At 37.5% G+C, this 20772-nt stretch overlaps 1 protein-coding gene and 1 long non-coding RNA gene across 3 annotated transcripts in view; both read right to left on the bottom strand.

The window, feature by feature from the left end:
• The window catches only part of LRP1B (LDL receptor related protein 1B), a 1288869-nt gene that overhangs the window by 1243263 nt on the left and 24834 nt on the right, over positions 1 to 20772 (bottom strand). The window lies entirely within an intron of this gene.
• LOC123378260 overlaps positions 1 to 20772 on the bottom strand; it is a 113966-nt gene that overhangs the window by 92238 nt on the left and 956 nt on the right. For both annotated transcript variants that reach the window (XR_006582533.1, XR_006582534.1), the window contains exon 2: positions 18586 to 18748. This is a non-coding gene — a long non-coding RNA (uncharacterized LOC123378260). The remainder of the gene's footprint in view (positions 1 to 18585; positions 18749 to 20772) is intronic.

The following is a 20772-nucleotide window of genomic DNA, read 5'->3' on the forward strand; positions in this document are numbered from 1 at the left end:
GGGACAATTTTTAGAAGACCCATCAGCTTATTGGAACTAGAGAACTTGGAAAGCTCAGCATATCACAATAAATTGTATCCCTCCAACTACCCAAAATCAATTACAAGGATTAGATTACAACACAAACCTTTGTTCTGAAAAATATATACACATTTCCACTGCAAAGAGTGCACATACATTCTTCCCCAAACCCCAAAAGCAAGTACTATATGCAAAGCCCACATTCTTTGTATTTCTCAAAAGCTAAGTAGAATTATACCGATTTAAGAGAGACAAAGCATAACCCTGGATTCTAGTCTCTTCACTTTTCTGACAGAAAGCTGTTAATAGGGGAGTGCTGACAAGAAAGCCAATTGTCCTCCTGTGTGATTTCAGTAATAAAAGTTTTGGAAACTCACTTGGTATTATTAAAACATTATTGCACTATCACTGGCAATAATATTTTTTCCACAAAAAGGTGGGAGTCTCTATAGGGAAGGGCAGCTATAAACCTTCAAAATTGTTTGCCAGCCAGAAAATATTCTTTATGCTAACTCTAGCAGAAGTCAGATTCATATTGAAAATTTCCTTGGACCCTGTAAGGACTTGGATTTATACTCATCATACTAACATGACACTCAGGACAGTACCACTGAGACTCTCATTAGCAATGGATCACTCATGAATTCATTTATTATCCTACTCGTTTCCAGAGAAACTCCTCTAAGGAGGTCAAAGTATTTCCAGACAAGAGAGCCAGAGACTTAATTTCATAGATTTCAAGGCCAGAAGGGACCATTGTGATCATCTAGTCTGACCTACTACATAACACAGGCCATAGAACGTCACCAAAATAAACTTTTCACCACCACTTGTAAGAAGCAATACTAATAATTGCCAAATGTTGCCACATATCTGCTAGTTTACATAGGAGGGGAAAAGTGTGGTCAGTCAGATATCAATATGCAGTAACTGTTGGTAAAAAAGAGGCCATTTTTTTAAAAACGGAGACTATCCTGTTCCTTTCATACCTGCTCTTGTGCTCCTTCCCAAACAAAATAATCCTATAATTTTAATCTCTCCCTACATTACCCTTTTCTCTCTCCTTATTTCCATTCTCTATTCCATTTGTGTCTGTAGTATTGCGATCACAAATGAATGCAGTACTCAGAGTGAGACTAGACCAGCAGAGGTCTTTGTCCTGCTAGAAGCTCTGCATGAGTGGACTCTTGAAACCATGCAGTAGCTAACTGAAGTTAATAGGGCTTTGCTCAGGTGCAAGGGCTCATGACAAGATCAGAACGTTAGGAGTGTGTGTTCTGCCTTTTGGATCAAATTTTGAGGAGTGCTGAGCAGACACAAGTACAATTGCACTATACCAATATTGAGAGTAGAAAGACTGTGGCAAATGTGTACTTTTAACACGCCTTCTATGCTACATAAATATTCAGTAGCTCTCCAACTGGATGTGACCATTTTGCCATTTTACATGAACAAAGAGACAACTCAATGAACGTAAAAGGCAATATTTAAAGCGAATAAAAGGAAATGATGTTTACATATCGCATAATTAGCCACTGGAGTTCATATCAGTAAGACTAGCATACTTAGAAGGACATGGAGGTCCAATACTCATGCTTCAAAGAAATAGCTGGAGGGGTTTAAAAAAAGAAAACAACAAAAAAAATAAAAAACAAAACAGTTTCCCCATGGAACAGCCCAATACTATTACTGCACTGTGGAAACAGTATACCATCTTCAGAAAGTTTGGCTACTTCCGGACTAGACCGAGCATTGATCTGTTACAGGTCTGACAATTCCCATGATTCATATGAATAAAGCTTATTCTCATACAGCTATCTGTGGTCCCTCCCAGCATGTTTTACTCATTATTATGCTTTTTTAAATACCTAAAACCGAGAACCCAAGGTAATTTACAAATTTGACACAGGAATAACATCAAGATTATACAGAATCAAGATTATATTAATTACTTATTAAGCACTTATGTTATCTAAAGGGTTTTTATTATGAATTTTCTATGCTCCTCAAATTGATGATCACATATTTAATATTCTTGATATTATAAAAAAAATCTCACTGCTTGTCTTCTGTGGGAATTAATATAAAAATGCAACAGTGATAACCCTTGTAAATATATTACAACACTACAGTGACACTATTCTGAGATGATGAGGCAGATTCTTGGCTGGTGTAAATCAGCATATTTCTACTGAAGACAATGACTATGCTAATTTACATCAGTTGATACAGTCTAAGGTTTTGGAGTACTACAACAGAATATTAAAAAACAAAATATGTATATTAAGTAAAGGGAAGCATATAGCAGTTATTTCACTGAAAATCAGCACCCTTTAAATGGCTCCTGGAATATCCAGCAACTATCAAAATGGTAACAATTCTTTATGAGATGTATTTCCAGTTAGAATTTACTTGCGGTAAAAAGTGCTCTGAATATTGAGATGCACATTCTGTATTTGCACATTAATTCTGAATTTCACTCAGCTTGGTGACAACCATCTGTTTGGTGCTCACTTCTTACTGCCCCAAGAGCAGTCAAAATTAAAATAGTGACAAGAAGAATTTCTACACGGAAAAGAAAACATTGATAGGGTAACAAATTGTAAAGGCTAGAAATTTTGAGTACACCAACTATTTAACATGTGGGAAAGAAATAAAAAAGGAAAAAACAGATTTAAGTAAAACTCTCCTGGTAGCCTTACTGGATATGAAGGTAACAACTCTATGTAAAAATGGAGAAGCAGCAGATTAGCAAACACCAATTCTCAAGAGCAGTATAATCTACAGAGTAAGTGGGTAGCAGTATGCACAGGGAAGGTAGTCACAGCTCTTCCAATACCAGAAAAAAATGTAATGGACATAGTTCAATATATCTGAGCAAGTGCAGGAGAAGCAGACGATTCAGGTAAGGCTGTACGTGCACTCTGACCTGAATAACTTGCTCCAGTTTGAAGAAATGTAATAATGGGCCATTTGGGTCAGGGCATGAGATTTTGTCTACTCAAAAAAAGTGCTAATAGCTTTGTTCTACTTAATGGTATCTTTTATGCTGCTCTCTATACACCAAGGTTATATATATTTTCACACACACACACCTCATACATTCTGACAGAAATGGCATACAGCAGTGCTAGACTGTTAAGTTACTTCAGTTTGTATCATGACCTCGGAAACCCTGGGTCTGTTGAATACCCCCTCTCCCTCAGATTTAGCCTTCCATCGTTTTAATAAAAGCATGAGGACATATTGATCTGAAAAGTGGTAAGCATGGCATAGTGATTTAGTTTTCATTTTTGTGGTTTTGACTTCTTCTGTATCTCTTGTACATTGTAAAGTTTCATGATTTTAAATATAACGTCACATTTTTTGTTTATTATCCTTACTGTGATCTACTAAATGCGGGAGTAAACTGTTTGGTTTAAAATATTGGCCACAAACAGAATTCAATCCAGAGTTTGATTTTTCACCCTCCCTCCCAAATTGTTTTCATCTGCCTACCCACAATCACCTTTCCATCTCCAAGTTCAAATATAGCTATGCACAGGTAATTCTCACCTTTTTATTACAAAAATAAATAATGAGGCATCCTCCCTGTATATATATTTCTCAGTCGAATAGCTATTGTAGTTTATTTGATCATGTCCCTGACCCCTCATCGTTCCTTTTTTTCCTAATAGGTCAAAGTCGCTACCACACAGCCTGATACACTACATTCTCATTAAGCTTGTTTTCAGGTGAGCTCAAACCTTGTCAGTGCCTGTACCTACAGTGATAAAACCTAGAGATGTTCACAGCCAAAAGGTACTTTAAAAGGTTCTCTAATCTGAAAATGGATACAATACATGTCACATTGTGAGATTCTAATTTACTGAATTGCAATGCCTTACAGATCACATTTGCTAAGTTTGCAAGTGAAAGATTTTTTTTTTTAAATTAAACTACCAGTTCTACAAACTCAACCTGGAATCTGAGAGCCAAGCTAGATTCTTTCTGAATTGTCTATCATCAGCACAAGAGATTCTGCAAGCCAAACACTGCCCCTAATTACATTTATACTACCCCATAGTCTTCATATTCTGACCTCTGGAAAATCTGAAGAAAAATAATTACAGATTTGGACAAATGCAATGGGAGGACTATATTTGAAATGAATGGGATTCGTAAGTATATTGAAAATAGATGTTTGTAACTACATCTTGTTTCTGCGTGAACAGGAAAATAATCCAGTCTACTCTCCCACAGACATGTTAGTTCCACAGAAGTGCCATTAGTAAACTTTTATTTTATCATTTTTTAAGCAAGGCAGATTTGGTTGCAAATATCCACAGAGAATTTATCTGTTGCATGAGAAGGTGCCATATTTATTCACATAGTCATTTTTCAGACCAAGACTACATTTTGGACCTGATTCAAAGTCCACTGAAATCAACAGAAGCCTTTCCATTGTATTCAGGGGGTTTGGATCAGACCACTAAAGCAAGGGGTGCAAAAATATTTGCATAGTTCAAGCTGTGAGGAGTCTCCCTCCTCCAAACCGAATCCTCATTATTTTCACTTAACCCGCAATGAAAGCAGAAAGTGAGGTGAATTTACTGAATATGAATGTAAAAGCCATCCCACCCTTACATTTCATATTCTAAATATAATGAATTCTGTTTCCTTTAATGTAGTTTAACAATTTTTCAAAAATGATTTTTCTTAAATGTCAACAATATTGACACTCACTTTTTCACATTTCCGACCTTTTTAAGTTAGCAGGCTATGTTTCAATCAAAGCACTATCAAAATCATAATTTTTCATTTACCAAAAATGGTTTTAAGAAATAAAATTAAGTTTTGATAAATGAAAAATTCCAATTATTTTGATAAAAAACACAATTTAACATAGCAATATTTGAGAAAAGGATTGTTTTTAAACCAGCCCTATCTCTGAGACAATACTAACCCATTGCCTGAATACAAGGGTGACTTTTCTACTGTATCTGCTGTCTTTTGGATGATGTAATGAACAAAAGGTGTCCTGGTTAAGTTGTAATTTCAAGATTTCCTATAAAATGTTACGTAAATATTCCATAATTCCCATTTATTTTTACACAAATACCAACATTGTTCATATAAATTGGGCATTTGCACACACAGTTGTGTGTCTAACTAGCCATGTGCTCACAAAACAATTCTTTTCCCCTGCAATCACAGTACCGTATTTTTCCATGTATAAGACGCCCCCATGTATAAGACGCCCCCACTTTTCTAACCCCAAATTCAGGTTTTTGTTTTTTTTTCTCCCCTGCTTTGCCGCTCCGGCCATGCCCCAGGTTTTTTTGTTTTGTTTTCTTTTCCCTCCAGCCGCACTGCAGCTGTCCCCCCCGACTTTGCTGCTCAGGCCCAGGAAGAGGACGCGGAGGTAGGGGTAGAGGGAAGGAGGAGGGCCGTGCGCCCGGCTGGTCTCTGGCGGCAGCCCTGCCCGGCTCCTGCCGCGTCCCTCCCCGGCCGCAGGACTCCTGCCGCCCGGCTCCCCGGCTCTCCCGGTCCCCAGCCGCCCGGCTCCCCGCGTCCACAGTCGCCGCAGTACCCGGACCGCACTACCGGAGCCGGGCAGCCGGGGAGGCGGGGAGGCGGGGAGCCGGGCAGCTCCCCGCGTCCCCGGCTCCCCCGGTCCCCAGCCGCCAGGCTCCCTGCGTCCCCGGCTCCCCCGGTCCCCAGCCGCCCGGCTCCCCGCGTCCCCAGCCGCCCGGCTCCCCGCCTCCCCGGCTCCGGTAGTGCGGTCTGGGCACTGCGGCGGCCGCGACCCCACCTACCCGGATGCCCGGCTCCGGACACTGCCCGGCCCCGCGCTCCCAGCTCCAGCCGCGGATGGATTGTAGCGCCACCAGCCACGTGCAGGCAGCGCGGTAAGGGGGCAGGGAGGGGGTGTTGGAGAGAGGGCAGGGGAGTTCCGGGGTGGGGGGGGGTGGATGGGGTTGGGGGGGTCAGAGGGCAGGGAACAGGAGGCTTACTTCCGTGTATAAGACTACCCTCAATTTTTAGGCTAAGGATTTTAGGAAAAAGTATAGTCTTATACACGGAAAAATACGGTATTTGTATGTATGAATGAGGTATTCTTTGAAAATCTGACTCATTCTGTGAAGTGGTTTGGGATACTTCGCGATAGACACACATTGCTGTAAGACTTAATGGTAAGTATTTTCACAACGTGGACAATCTGATGATATTAGTTCAAAAAAAGAGTATTTTCAAGAAAGAATGGACACGTTAGTAGTTTGATACTTCCAAAGTTTTAAAATTACTCCTAAAAACTACATTTGGCCATATGTAATGGCTAAGTAAATGTGTGAACAAAAGTGCCCCCCCCAAAAAAAGAGTATGTCGTGTTCAGAGAGGTATCAACATTTCTCTGATATTATCACTGTATTCTTTAAAGACAGGTTTTCAAATGTTCTAGTCTAGGAAATGATAAATTAACATTATTCACTTAAAAGTATATTATATGTACAAGTGCATAAGGATTTTTAAGTGTACTTTGTTCTACTGCCAAATCTGTTTTGGTGTATTATTTTATTTTTTGCGGTCAACAGTATATTCTCCCTTTCTGAAAGAAAGCTGCATAAGAAAAGCACTGCATTTGCAGAGGATAACATCTACATTTTGCTCTTGCATGTTCACCTTCCCCTCCCCAGGACTCCACCCCAAAATTATACATACATATATCTATATACACCCCTACATATCCCAAAAGGAACAAAGCTATAGCTTCTCATTCTGAAAGTTTTCTTTGTTCATTTCAAGAAGAAAGAGAAGATCTTATGAATTGCCATTACATAAAAACTCAGTGGTGGTGGAATCCTCAAGGAATTATACATATTCTTATTTCTAAAGTTAAGCTTTATTTCAATAGCACCTGTCCTGTTGTACTAAAAAGGTAAGACATTCAATTCAGTCTCATATACAAAAGTTAGGAAGGGATATCCTATTGATATAGGAATAAAAACAAGACATAGTCCACCGTACCTTGATCTTACCAGAAGAAATATGTACACTCTTATTTCTAAAGCATTTCTACTGTATTTCAACAGTATGCAGTTCTGCTGGAAGGTCAAGTCATTCAAGATGAAGCAGTGTGTGAAAAGTTATTTAGGGACATCCAACTGATAATAAGAAAACATTTTAAAGGTATTATATACAGTAGCTGGACCTTTTGTTGTAGTAAGATCCATTTCCCCTTCCCCCCCGCCCCCAAACACACAAGAAGAGTTCTATTATATCAGAGGGGTAGCCGTGTTAGTCTGGTTCTGTAGAGGCAGCAACGAATCCTGTGGCACCTTATAGACTAACAGACGTTTTGCAGCATGAGCTTTCGTTTTGCAGCATGAGCTTTCGTGGGTACTACTTGCATCCGAAGAAGTGGGTATTCACCCACGAAAGCTCATGCTGCAAAACGTCTGTTAGTCTATAAGGTGCCACAGGATTCTTTGCTAGTTCTATTATAGTTTAACCAAATAATGATGACAGCTCAAAGCACCCTACCCAAAGACCCAATAGTTCAGAAGAAGCAACTCTTTCTATTAATTGGATAGGCCTAATGACTGCAGAAACAAATATTGGTTGCTGTTTAAATCCTGCTATCTGAGAGATGTATTTTTCGGCTAAGGTCAGATGACCAATTGACAGAATCACTTCAGCACAACAGAGGTCACAAACAAAATAAATGAAATTGGAATTAGTCTTTGTATTTACATATAGGTAATTATGTTATACATCATATAATTTAGAAGTGCAATAGGAGTCCCTGGTGTTTTACAAGCATCTAGGAAGACAAACTTCCTGCTGTGAGCATCTTTCAATCTAAAATTCACACAGATAATATAGTGAACAACAGACCACTGGCTGCAAATTTTATGGCCTATTATAATTTTCTTTGCATCACTAAGTGCCCTGTGCAATTCCCATTAAATTTAAAAGACTCCCATTGACTTTAATTGGAATTGCATTCATTGGTGCACAATCCTGCATCAAAAACCTACTAGCACTGATAGCTGCATCCATTTGTAGTTGTCCCAATACAGGATTAGGATCTTCCACCAGTGTAAACCAAGAGTACATCCACTGAAGTCAAGTACCCATGTAATTCCATTGACTGGTTTAAAAGAACTCAGAATTAGACCTCTGGTTATCTCACTTTGCTAAATATATTAAAAAAAAAAACAGAAAGTTTTGCATTTGCAGGATACCAAAAAGTACAAAGTATCTTTCATCTGTATTGTTGACAACTGAATCAATTTCAATAGATGGAACTTAAGAGCAAAGAAACAATTGCATAGTTACATTGAATGAATGTTACATTGGTAGGCTGGGCTATGTACAATCATTTAAAAATCGTACTGGATTTTTCAACACAATTAGGTGCTAATTACAAAACAAAGTAAGGAGAGATTTCATTCCGAAAACCTTATTTTTTATTTCATTTGGGAAAGTGATAATACAGAATAATATCTGAAATCACACAATTTAAGTGAAAAAAGATAACAGAGCACTGTATGTACAGTAACAAATGTAACTTACTGTCTAAAATTTTAATACTTACACATATTATAACTTTCATTTGTAGCATCCCAAATAAAAAAATATATAATCACAACCCAAATAAACATGTATCTACTGCTAAATTTGCATGTGGAAATGCTGAAAAACCCTATAAGTTTTCAATATACATTGAAAATAATTTAAGAGAAGAGGATGCATTTTAACCTTCATTCTATAAAGGCTTGTACACATGCTACTAGTCCCAAAATCTCTAGGAGGTCTACTCCTGTGAGTAAATTTAAGTATCTATGTAAATTTTAGCAGGATCAGTACCTTAATCTGGAGCAGGAATAGCTTTAAACCTCTAAGGAATTAGGAACAGGTTTGGAGGAAAACAAAATTTCTCTACTATATTTTGTTGTTAAGACTTTTGCCTTTTATAATTTCTTTTTTGACAGATTTTTTCCCCTTCATTAAAACAATGAAAACCTATTTGCTTAGCGCAAATGAGGACATGGGTAGTAGATGATATGCATGTTAATTAGCCTATGAACAAGACTTCACACACACTTCCCTGATTGTTTTGAAAATGGCAGTATTTTGCACATGTAATTGCATACTCAGCTGGGAGCACACATGCATTTTACCTATTGCCAATTGCACTAGTGAATAAAAATGTTCTTATGGAAATCTTTCACTCATTTTCATTTGCAACTGCATCATTAAGGCATTTCTTTTTTATTAAAACTGTTGTCCTAAATACCCTTCTATTTTCTCCCTTCTAGATAACTTTGCTTCTCCAATGAAAAATAAATTTCTTAGGAGCACACCAAGCTTTCTGTAAAACTGTTTTTCACAGTAAACAACTGGGAAATGTCACCATGACCTTGTAACCATTGCCTTTGTGGGTACAATAGTGCTCTATATATTAATAGAGATATAGAAATTTAAGTATGACAACAGGCACCTCTATATTAAAGCACTGAAACAGCTTTATTTGAATTTGCCTGTCTTAAAACCACTGAGAATACTTTACACTGGATTGACAAGGAGCAGCTCCATTTGGCAGAGTAGTTTTTGCATGTTCTACTTAAAACAGCAAAGTATTAATAAGGAGATTGAGTCAAGCTTAAAAAATACATTCGCTATGACTATTTGCAGATAGTTTCGAAGCAGAAATCATCTGACTCTTAAACCTGACAATTACATGCTAAGGTACATTTAAATGTATTGCCAAACTTTAAATGTGGTCAAGAGACATTAGGGAAAAACAAAAACAGTAAATTCCCTTGTACGTGGATTCAAGAGATTTCTAGTGAGGTTTATGAATCTAGAAAGGAGTAGTTTCCATGATAACCCACCCTTCCTGCTTGTGTATCTCATCCCTTGGATCCAAAATAGCTTTAAAAAAAACCAAGGGGAATACATACTTTTTAAACTAAAAATGGGGCAGGGGGAAGTAAATGTGTGCAATGGATTCAGTTATGTGGTAATTCATGAGTTTTAAGTAAACTGACATCTCATTATGGCATCTGTCTGATTCTGTAAAAATTCTGCTTTCATGTCTCACTGTGAGCAGAAAAAAAAAAGTTGGGCACATGGGATTATGTGAGAATCCTGCAGTTGGGTTAGGGGAGACATGAAGATGACAAACATTTGTGGGGAGGACGTGAGGATGACATGTCCTCTTCACCACCCTTCAAGAAATTTCATTGATGAAATCATTAAATACTGCTTTCTGAAACTACAGTACCATCTGACCATTCTGATACTCTTAACATAATTACCCACTTTTTCTGAAACTCTTCTGCCCATCTATGATATAGCAGGTAATGCAGGTACTGTACCCAGACTTGTGACCTGTTATCGGGCATTTTTCCAGCATTTATTGTAGTAGATCTGGCTTTATGGAGAACCTCAAGAGTGACTAGTTCCATGAAGAACAGGAGTACTTGTGGCACCTTAGAGACTAACAACTTTATTTGAGCATAAGCTTTTGTGGGCTACAGCCCACTTCATCAGATGCATAGAATGGAACATACAGTAAGAAGATATTTATACATACAGAGAACATGAAAAGGTGGAAGTACCCATACTAACTGTAAGAGGCTAGTCAATTAAGAGAAGCTATTATCATGAACTTCCTTTACAACTGAAAACAAAGCCAAAGCTAATGACATTTCTAAATTAATAAATGAACCTCTTCACCATAGAGCTTATTTTCTTTTTCCTCCCAATGCTTTTCCATTCCTTTCTATTGCCCCCCATTCTTTTCTTTCCCCTAACTTCTCTCTCATCTCTAACCATTTATTATATAAAATAGAGCAGTAGTGACCTCATTTTGGCATCAGAATAGATCTGATAAAATCCAGGATATTTTTTTAGTTCCCTTTCGGTCAATACTGTGACTATTGCATTTCAAATTTGTGAGTTTGGATAAATTGCAACCCATCATGTTTGACAAACTTTAAACATTTAATACAGAAAACCAATTTCTGTATAGTCAGTGCTTTTTACAATATGTCCCAAACATTACCTGACATGAAAATGTAATACCATTTCCAGGTGTGGAACATTCTGAATCACTTATATTGAGAACATTTGACATTTTTAAACACTACGTCTTTTAAGTCTTAATTTGTACCACACTATGCTTTGATAAGACATGTCATGATGACTTACTTGATTTTAAGTGAATCTGATTTATCCCACTCTTTTGGATGGCATGTTTTAGAATGATGTTGCCTTTTTAAAACTGGATTGATTCTAACTTAAGCCAACAGTCCATTTTGTGTATATTAAATTAATACAAACTATATAACAAAAACCAAACATTAAAACAAAAATTAAAATCAGAATCTTCTGTTCATGAATCAATTGGTGAGCAGGGTACACCAGGTTAGATTCCAATACAGTTTCACAAAATGGTTAATAGCTAAGGTTTTTATTCACAAGATCACTGATGTATTCAGGCTACTGCTGTTGAAATGTACACCTCTACCTCAATATAACGCTGTCCTCAGGAGCCAAAAAAATGTTACCACGTTATAGGTGAAACCGTGTTATATCGAACTTGCTTTGGTCCACCATAGTGCGCAGCTCCCGCTCCCCCTCCGGGCACACTGCTTTACCGCGTTATATCCGAATTCTTGTTCTATCAGGTCGCATTATATCGAGGTAGAGGTGTACTCACACTATTTTGTGCAAATCTTGGAAAGTTCTTGAAGTTCTTCCAACAAACTGGCATTAGTGTGATCAAAATTCTTCATATACATTACTGCATCATAGAAAAACCATTTGTACCATTCATAAACTGAGCAGAGTCTCCTAGAGTCTCCTAGAACCTTTAGTGTTAGGCTAAGCAGGCAGCATTATATTGAATGTCAACCTGTTTCTTGCGCTACAGCCTGGCATCTTATGATGCCATGTTTTAATATATAAGTTTGTGATCCCACGGTGATACTTGTCTCTTTGCTAGCCAGTCAAGGAGGGTTGCTTTTCCAGCTTGTGGTGTGAACCATCCATTTAATTTTTTAATAGACAGTCAATTTCCACTGACTTAACAGCTTTGGTAGTTCAATTATAGCAGAAATTTGTGCCTGAAATAGACTATCGAAAGCCATTTGTACTTTCTAAAATGAGTTTTAAACAGTCGGTAAACAAGTCAGTAGCCAATGTGTATGATGCAGAACACTCCAATGCATCATAGTTACATTTATAATAAAATCTAATTAATTCCTAGCAAATTGAATATAACAATATTTAATGCTGTCTCATTTCTTTAGTTATGTAGTTTAGAGGCTAAAGAGCTAGAAAGCAATCTGATCTAGCGGGTTTTACGGTTTAACAATTCTTGATCTACAGAAACAACTTTTAGTCAAATCAACATGATAACACTCATGTGCTTAATAAACACAAAGATGACCTAAATCCTACTTTTAAAAATATTTAATTCAAGCATCATATAGCAAAGTCAGTCTATTAATAGCATCAAATACTATCAGTATAAGGAACAGTTAAAATTAATTCCAGCCCAAGGGATTCTGTCGTCTTTCATCAAAGACTTCCTAAGACAGGAAAACAGTTGCTCTTTCAACTTCTTAATTATAGTGCCTTGGCTAAAAGGTTCTGTTTTCTTTATTACTTAGCTGTGCAGTTTTATTTAGCCCCTCGTGAACCTCATACTATTTAAATAAAGTTCAGAAATCAAATGGATGGTAAAGTAGTGGAACTGAATAAAAGGATCTCTGGAAATAGTTTTAGAAGCTTCTTTGAAAGGTAGAACCAGTCAGCAGTTGCAAAAAAAATACACCACTGACTAGCCTTATAAAACTACTCACAGAAAACCCTCAGCTAGGCTTACCATACAGAGAGAGAGAGAGAGAGTGTGTGTGTGTGTGTACACACCCCTCTAACACTGAGTACATACTTCAATTTCTAACACCATATGGGATAGAAGCACCACAATACATGCCTGGTTGTTTGTTTGGGTTTTGTTTTTTTTTATAGTGAAGCAATAATTTAAAGTCAATATATAGCTGCCTTCATATAAAACACTGTCATTAGATCATTCAGCGATACATTCTCTCCCCATCCCTCCTCTCTGACATTGGTATAAGGTTTATTTATCTGTTTCTAATTAGACCAAAAGCCTGAACATTATTAGTCAAAATGAGATGATCTTACTAGTCAAGATTCCATAATGCAGAATGATACATTTAATCATGCCAACATCGATCGGGTTGAGTTACTGATCTCTGTGCATTTTGCTCTGTTTGCGCCCGGGAGAGGTTACAAAACTTCAGAGAGGCTCTAAAAAAGAAACCCGACGTTCTTGCTAGACAGTTCATCTAATCTTGGTTTATTCTTGCTTCTGTATGTTTTAGTTAGCTCATTAGTGCAATACCCTACTGAGGAGACGATAAAAAAAAAAGAAGTTGTGCTTAAAAGTGTATCACTGTTTGTATCTCAAGGTACTACAAGTGCCTGGGCTGCAAAGCTTCAATATAAAATAGGGGGAGAAGGATGATGACCTATTGTTCCTGAGCATAGCCACAGCTTAAACTGTAGCATTCGCTCAGACGCTGGTAGCACACTAGGTACCTTCCCCAGAAGGCTCAGTCTGGATACAGGAAATCAGCCCCGAGAGAATTACAGCATGCGAGATGCTGCTTTGCAGCAGGTAAGGAAGTTACCGAAATACAAGTTGAGGACTGAAAGGTAGATTCACAGACAGTGTAACCGTTAACAAGAAGAGACTGCAAAGGTTCGCGATGCATTGCAATAAGCAACACAGTCAGAGAGCATCTACTACAGTGAAATCTGATACTAACATCTGCAGAGTCTGTCACAGGCAGCTAAGTCAAATCATAGTCCGCTGTGCACGCAGGAAGCTACTTTTCGTGCTGCATGCCTCTACCTGATCTTATTTTTGCTTTTGTACTAACAGCCCTAGAAGCAATGGCAGAGACAAATGTCCCATGCAGCTGAGCTGAGCTGCAGGAGGAAGTTTTAGACACTTCTCCAAATCATCTCAGAGGAAAATAAAGTGTTCTCCTTACCTCGATCGGCTCCCACTGCCAGCACCTTAGCAACAGGAAATAATCCTGAGATCGCTACTAAGGCTAAAAGAAACTCAGACATTGTTGTAGCCGGATTGAAGCGTCCTCCTCTGCCGGGGTTGCTTGGCTGCACACTCAGTAAATCAGCAGCAGCAGCAAGTCTGCAATCGAGCTGCGTAATTTACAAATGTCAATGAGAATTCGTCTGCTAAATGAGCCCAGGCTGCCTCCCTTCTCCCTGCTTTCAGCAGGATTGCGAGGTGTATGTGTGTGAGAGCAGCTTGTGTGTCTTGACTTTTCAATGCAGAGTACGTCTGATCTTACATCACGCAAGAGGGGCAGTGAGAGATGCCAGAGGATGGGAATTCACTGATTAATCACAGAATCTACCATACACCGCTTTGGTGTCCACATAAATCACCTCTATTACTTAGTAAGAGGCATTTAACACAACAGGAAAATACCACTGCAAATGGAAAACACTACAAATCACAATTATTCCTGTCTCCCTGAAAGGGAAGCAACTCTCAATATTCTGTTGGGATCTGAGCATTTAGAAAGGGGAGGCTTCTGCATTGTATCCAACAACTAATCCTTCCTGCTCTTCCCCTAATGGCAAGCCGGGACTCAGATCATTCATAGCCTCTCTTCTAGAAGTAGCACGTTTTAGTTTTGTATCTAATAGCAGCAGCAGTCTCCTTGAACAGGATTAACAGGGAGCAAAGTAACTCAGTTCTACTCAAAAGGAAAATGGTCGCCTCAGCTAGAGAAAATAACAAAAATGAAATAAAAAGAGTTTTTTTTTTAAATACAAACACAAACCTCAGGAGGACTTGAGTATCACACTAATTGAATCAGCAAACAATCAACCAACCAAAAAAAAAAAGGCATTACCTATTAGCCCAAAGAAATGAAGGTACCATTAGAAAACTCTCTTTACATATTATATATGGGAAATAAGAGTTGACATCCAAAGAGGGATGTGCATGCTTTGATTAGCTATTGGTGCCTCTTTACAAGAGCTGACCTAATATAGGAGTCACATTTTAAAATAATTTTGGATTTTTTTTTCTGATATGTGTAGTCATGTTAATACTTTGGGGGGGGCAAATAAAACAGTATTAACTTGAACCTATCAAAAGCTAAACGCAGGTTTGGTTATCTTTTTGTAAAACTTAAAACACGTTTAACAAACAGAATGTAGCAAGAAGCTGAAGTTGTCAGCTAAGACCTTTACATTTCAAGGGCAAAGCCTTAGTCCTTTTAACTTTATGTTTATATTCCCTGACACAGAGTCTAAAATACATTTTATATGAAACTGAGCACCCAGAAAACTTGAGGGAGAAGGTGGTGGAGGAGGAAAAGTCCAACGCAAAAAAAGAATAAAACACAAGTTGAGGGAAATTATGGAGTATTTTAATCATATATAATGATGTGGATCAGTTAGGAGTGCCTTGAGATAGCTGTTCAAAAAATGAAGGATCCAATCCTGTTCCCACTGACTTAGGAGAGCAGGATCAGGCCAAAAATTCACCAGGGAATACTAAACCCTACCATTTGAGTAATTTAATATTGGATTACACACCAGACTGAAGAACATTCTACTGGGCCAAATTCTGTGTTTGTGTAAATCCTGAGTTATTGCACTAACGTTACTCGCAATTTACAACTGTTTAACATAACATAAGAACAGCCATACTGGGTCAGACCAAAGATCCATCTAGCCCAGTATCCTGTCTTCTGACAGTGGCCAATGCCAGGTGCCCCAGAGGGAATGAACAGAACAGGTAATCATCAAGTGATCCATCCCCTGTCGCCTATTCCCAAATTTAACAGGACTTAGCCCAGTGTAGGGAACAATCGGATACTGACAACTTAGATGATGAAATATATCCTTTCCACCCAGGGGCGGCTCTAGGGATTTTGCCACCCCAAGCATGGCAGGCAGGCTGCCTCTGGCGGTTTGCCTGCGGAGGGTCCGCTGGTCCTGCAGCTTCGGAGGACTTCCTGCAGGCCTGCGGGAGCTCCTCCGAAGCCGCAGGACCAGCGGACCCCTCCGCAGGCACGCTGTCGTAGGCAGCCTGCCTGCCGCCCTCGCGGCGCTGGCAGAGCGCCCCCTACGGCTTGCCGCCCCAATCACGCGCTTGGCGTGCTGGGGCCTGGAGCCGCCCCTGTTTCCACCTTGAACTTCTAGGGTCCTATGAAATCAGCTTTTCCTGCACTTCCCAGACAAAATAGAAACTTACATATTGAAACAGCAGTCCGCAGTTTCAAGAGTGTCACTTGTCTCTTATAAAATCACAGTACTCGACTTGTATGGCTCTTATATAGTTATTACAGTACTGCTTGTGTCTTATTACATTTTTAACATATCTTGAATCTGAATTATGAAATAGAAAGAAAAACAAAGTACGAATGGAAGGCGCCTCATGCCACGCATGGGAACTGCCACAGAAGGCAGTGGCTTTCTCCACATGGAAGGACTGCAAGACTGGGCTGCATGTCATAAAGAAATGCATGTACGCCATGTAACACAGGACTTGCTCAGCACACTGCCGGCAAAGCTATAATTGTTACTTTTGATAGTATTCAATCTTTTCTTATTTTTAACTGAATTCTTCTCCCCTCACAAATTTAGCATAATGATTGAATATTTTTTATTCCATTTCTATTAGCAGTCCATTTTATTTTTTCAGATTTATAAAATGCATCCTGTGCACAGGTCTCAAGGCAGTCATAATTTATCCTTTGCCTCAAACATTATCTGTTAATTGGCATACTGTCCCTTTACAAGTTAATCATTCTTACAAAATCATTTCCACTAAAAACGTATTTCCAACCATCTGAAGCTTTATTACTAATTTGTTCCTTTTTAGCTTTACCCCATACTTATCTAACAAAGCTTTTCAGTACTCTACTTGAATAATTTGCTTTAATGATAAAGCGCAATTTACTATCCATTTTAAACATTAACATTTATGAGAGTCTTTGAGGAATTAATTGATCTTACTTTCAATATTGCAAATCACATACGCATCTAAACTTATTAAAATAAAAAGGCATTTCACTTTTTTTAAATAAAAGTCAATGTAGTCTGTATTTCCAGGAAATACAGTGTCAATATACCCAGAATTATAAATAAAAATGTGTGCACTCAGAATTATAAATAAAAATGCAATTACCTGTAAGTAATCATTTGTCAAATAGCCACCCATAAATGAATCTTGGTTTAAAATAGTGCTATAAAGAGATTGTAATTATCATGGAAGCCTGGTTTTAAAATATAGGCCATTGAACAAATAAAAGTTGACCTTTAATAAATCATTTTCCCCCTCAACTTCATTTCCATTAAACATTATTCACTATGAAGTCACATCTATGTGATGAAATTAAACTACTCTTAACAATATAGATCAAAAGTACAAATATATATGAATAATGTTAACTTTAATACCATCTTTCCACCTCAATAAATCAGCACCTAAAACCTCCTCTAAATGGATTATTTTGGTATAAAAAGTATAATATACATAACAGAATAAACCTGAAAATATTGGAAGGATTGAGTAACAAAGTATGCCTGAGATAACACCAAGTTAAAACATCAAGATGCTGTTTACATGTACTTTGAAAGACAAAGTAACTTAAATGACCACCTATTAATACGTTTTTACTTCACTGGCTCTGTTTCAGAGAAGTTTTCATAAGAATTAGATACACTTATTAGACTTCCTCCCTCCCCCCTGCCGCCGGCCATCATTTTTAAAGTTCACCTTTTACACGTGTATCCTTACACATGTAAGGACTTCTGCATGGTTCTCTATCAACATCAATGGACACAGGAACTATTGTAAAAATTGTTCAAGTGTCAAGAAAGTGTGTCCTACTTTTTGAAGGCTTCAGTCTTTTCCATGTGAGTGACACAAATTGGGAAGTGCTAGAGAGCATTCGGCCAAAACGGTTTGAGGAAAGAGTTTATGGGTGTCTAGAAATATTCTTTCACTATAATAAATGTTATAATTAAATGGGGAATTAGAATGAACTAATGGTGAACAGAGAAATCAAAGCTAGAAATGCTGTTCAAGATCTGTTTGTTCCTTCAGTGTATTATACCTTCTTCATATTAATCGGGGTTATTAATACTGACAAGTTAAATAAATTAATTCATCAAGCTATAGAATATTATGAAATCTCTTACTGAGATAAATTAAACAAAGTAGAACCAATCATGTATACTTGCTAGTATAAAACAACACAAGAATATTAATCATCAGCCAGAACTAATTCTAACATTAGCAGTTATGGAAATATCTTGTTTGCATTAGTGAAAAAGCAGGTATTTGTTTTTAAGATTTTCTTAAACTTTTATATTTCATTTTTGCTACAATATTTGAATAGGTGGCCTATTACTACTTGCATTAATAATTCACCTGCTACCCACCTCAGGTCATAAGTTAACAAGAAAACTTGTGGTTGTACATACCAGGATTTCTGGACTGTGTCACAGAGGTGATGTATTCAGCTTCTCAGAGGGAAGAGTTGGCCTGAAAAAGCAGGTTGCTAGGGAATGATATTGGCAGCAATTCTGGAGGCTGCCGGGTGCCCTGCCCTGTCCTCCCAGATATAGAAAAGTTGCCAGGCAGCAGCTGACACAGGATAAGGAGAAAAAGAGACCAAAGTTATAAAAGATTAGATTTTTTATCTCAGTTCAACAATTTACATTATGAGACAAGCAACCCCCTTTGAAGAAAACATCTCTTAAGGAATTTCCAGTTCCTAACATTATATTTTTTTATCATTGTCTCTTCCTAAATGTGCATCTTCCACAGCTGCTGAGAAAGTTCTTCATGACTGAACTGTAATGTGTATATCTGCATACCAAGTGGCATGGATGGAAATCGCTGTCTGGCATTCAAGATGGTTTGGCATTGCTTTAATCCATGAACTGTAAAGTATTAAAGGAGATACATGGAAAATGGAAACAATTGTGGTGATTTGCTTCAAAAACTATAAAATGTAATGAATAAATTTAAGAGTACATGAAGTCCTAAGCTTGGTGAATATAGGGATTTTGAAATATTCCTTACTACATTTTAGCACTTTTCACACAAGACGTCACTTTGCTGATCCTTGTTTTTAAAATGATATACACAATACTGGGCCATAATATCAATTAGCATTGCTCCACTGAAGAAAATATAGCTACACTAACCAGTTGAGGATCTGGTCCGATATCTCACATAACGGACAACTTCTACAGTTAGCTGGTTATAGATTTGCAAAAGAAAACAAAAAAACAATAGAAACTCTTGATATAGATTGAAATGGTTGTTTCTTTTTTAAATTTTCCCATACAAACTCTTGAAAGTAAAGACGAAAGGAATCTTCACTATCTTCACTAACTGCATTCAGAGGACAATTTTAAAAAGGAAGCAACTCTTTCAAGATGGACTGTATTTTCAAGTTAGAAATTATTTTTATATTGATGATAAACTCTTACATACCGTGAGAGAATCTTGTACTAGTCCAATAACTACTCCATTGAAGTTGGCCCAATATAAAGCCAGAAAGATAAATCAAAATCATGTCCAATAATCAATGCAGTATCTCTATTTTGTAAATTAAATGTGTGTGTGTGTATATATATCTATATATATATATATATATATATATATATATATATATATATATATATATGCTGGGTAGGAATATTTCACAACACTGGGAAAAAGAATGCAGCTTCTTTGAAATTGTCAAATACAGTAGTTGTCCCAAATTATGTGATCTTTCTATGGAAAATTTAACTACATAACTATGGAACTATATATAGACCAGAACTAACTACTTTATGGTCCAATGATGAATATATCATGAAATGACTACACCTTTAATGGCCACCACTACACCTGCTACAAGTGGTGTGCTCAGTACTGAGGACTGGATCATAAGTATTCTGGTGCTGATCCAGCAAAGCGCTTAAGCACGTGCTTAACTTTAAGCATACACTTAAATACTTAGCTGGAAAAAAGACCAGAATTTTCAGCACCTTGCTGAATAGATCCTTAACTGTTTACAGGATTGTGCTTATAATTAGTATCCACAAGCAGAAACTCATTTCATTCCAAAAAGCTGTTTACTTTATGAATAATTATGAATATTCATATAATCTAATATTCACATGGGACATACTCTCACTTCCACAGGGAATTTACTGAAGGCTCAATTCATCATTTTTGTATCAAATAATTTTTGCTGATTGACAGGTATTATTTTTGCCCTAGACCAAGTTAAACAATTTGTGAAAATATCAATTTCCCCATGTAAATGCTTGCAAAGAGAATGCTTGTAGCTTCATATAAATGCTTACAGGTAGAACATGTAAGTACAGAACAGGCTAGAGTCCTTGGGCCAGATCCTGCTCTCAAAAGTCAACAGGAGTTTTTCCACTGGAGTCAGTGGAATAAGCATCATTGTCTAATTCCATAACTGGATCCACTGTCAATTCCCAAAATTTTACATATGATGCCCCGCTTCTACTCCCCAAAAATATGGTAGCTAGAAGTTGTCTTTTAAAGCAAGTTATTTTTTCAGAGTCTCACTTTGTGACAGCATTAAATCAGAGAAAAGCAATTCCACATATTAGGCACTGTAAAGGGACTCCATTATGATA

Source organism: Mauremys mutica, chromosome 10 (assembly GCF_020497125.1).
Source record: "Mauremys mutica isolate MM-2020 ecotype Southern chromosome 10, ASM2049712v1, whole genome shotgun sequence".
NCBI classification, from domain to species: domain Eukaryota; kingdom Metazoa; phylum Chordata; order Testudines; family Geoemydidae; genus Mauremys; species Mauremys mutica.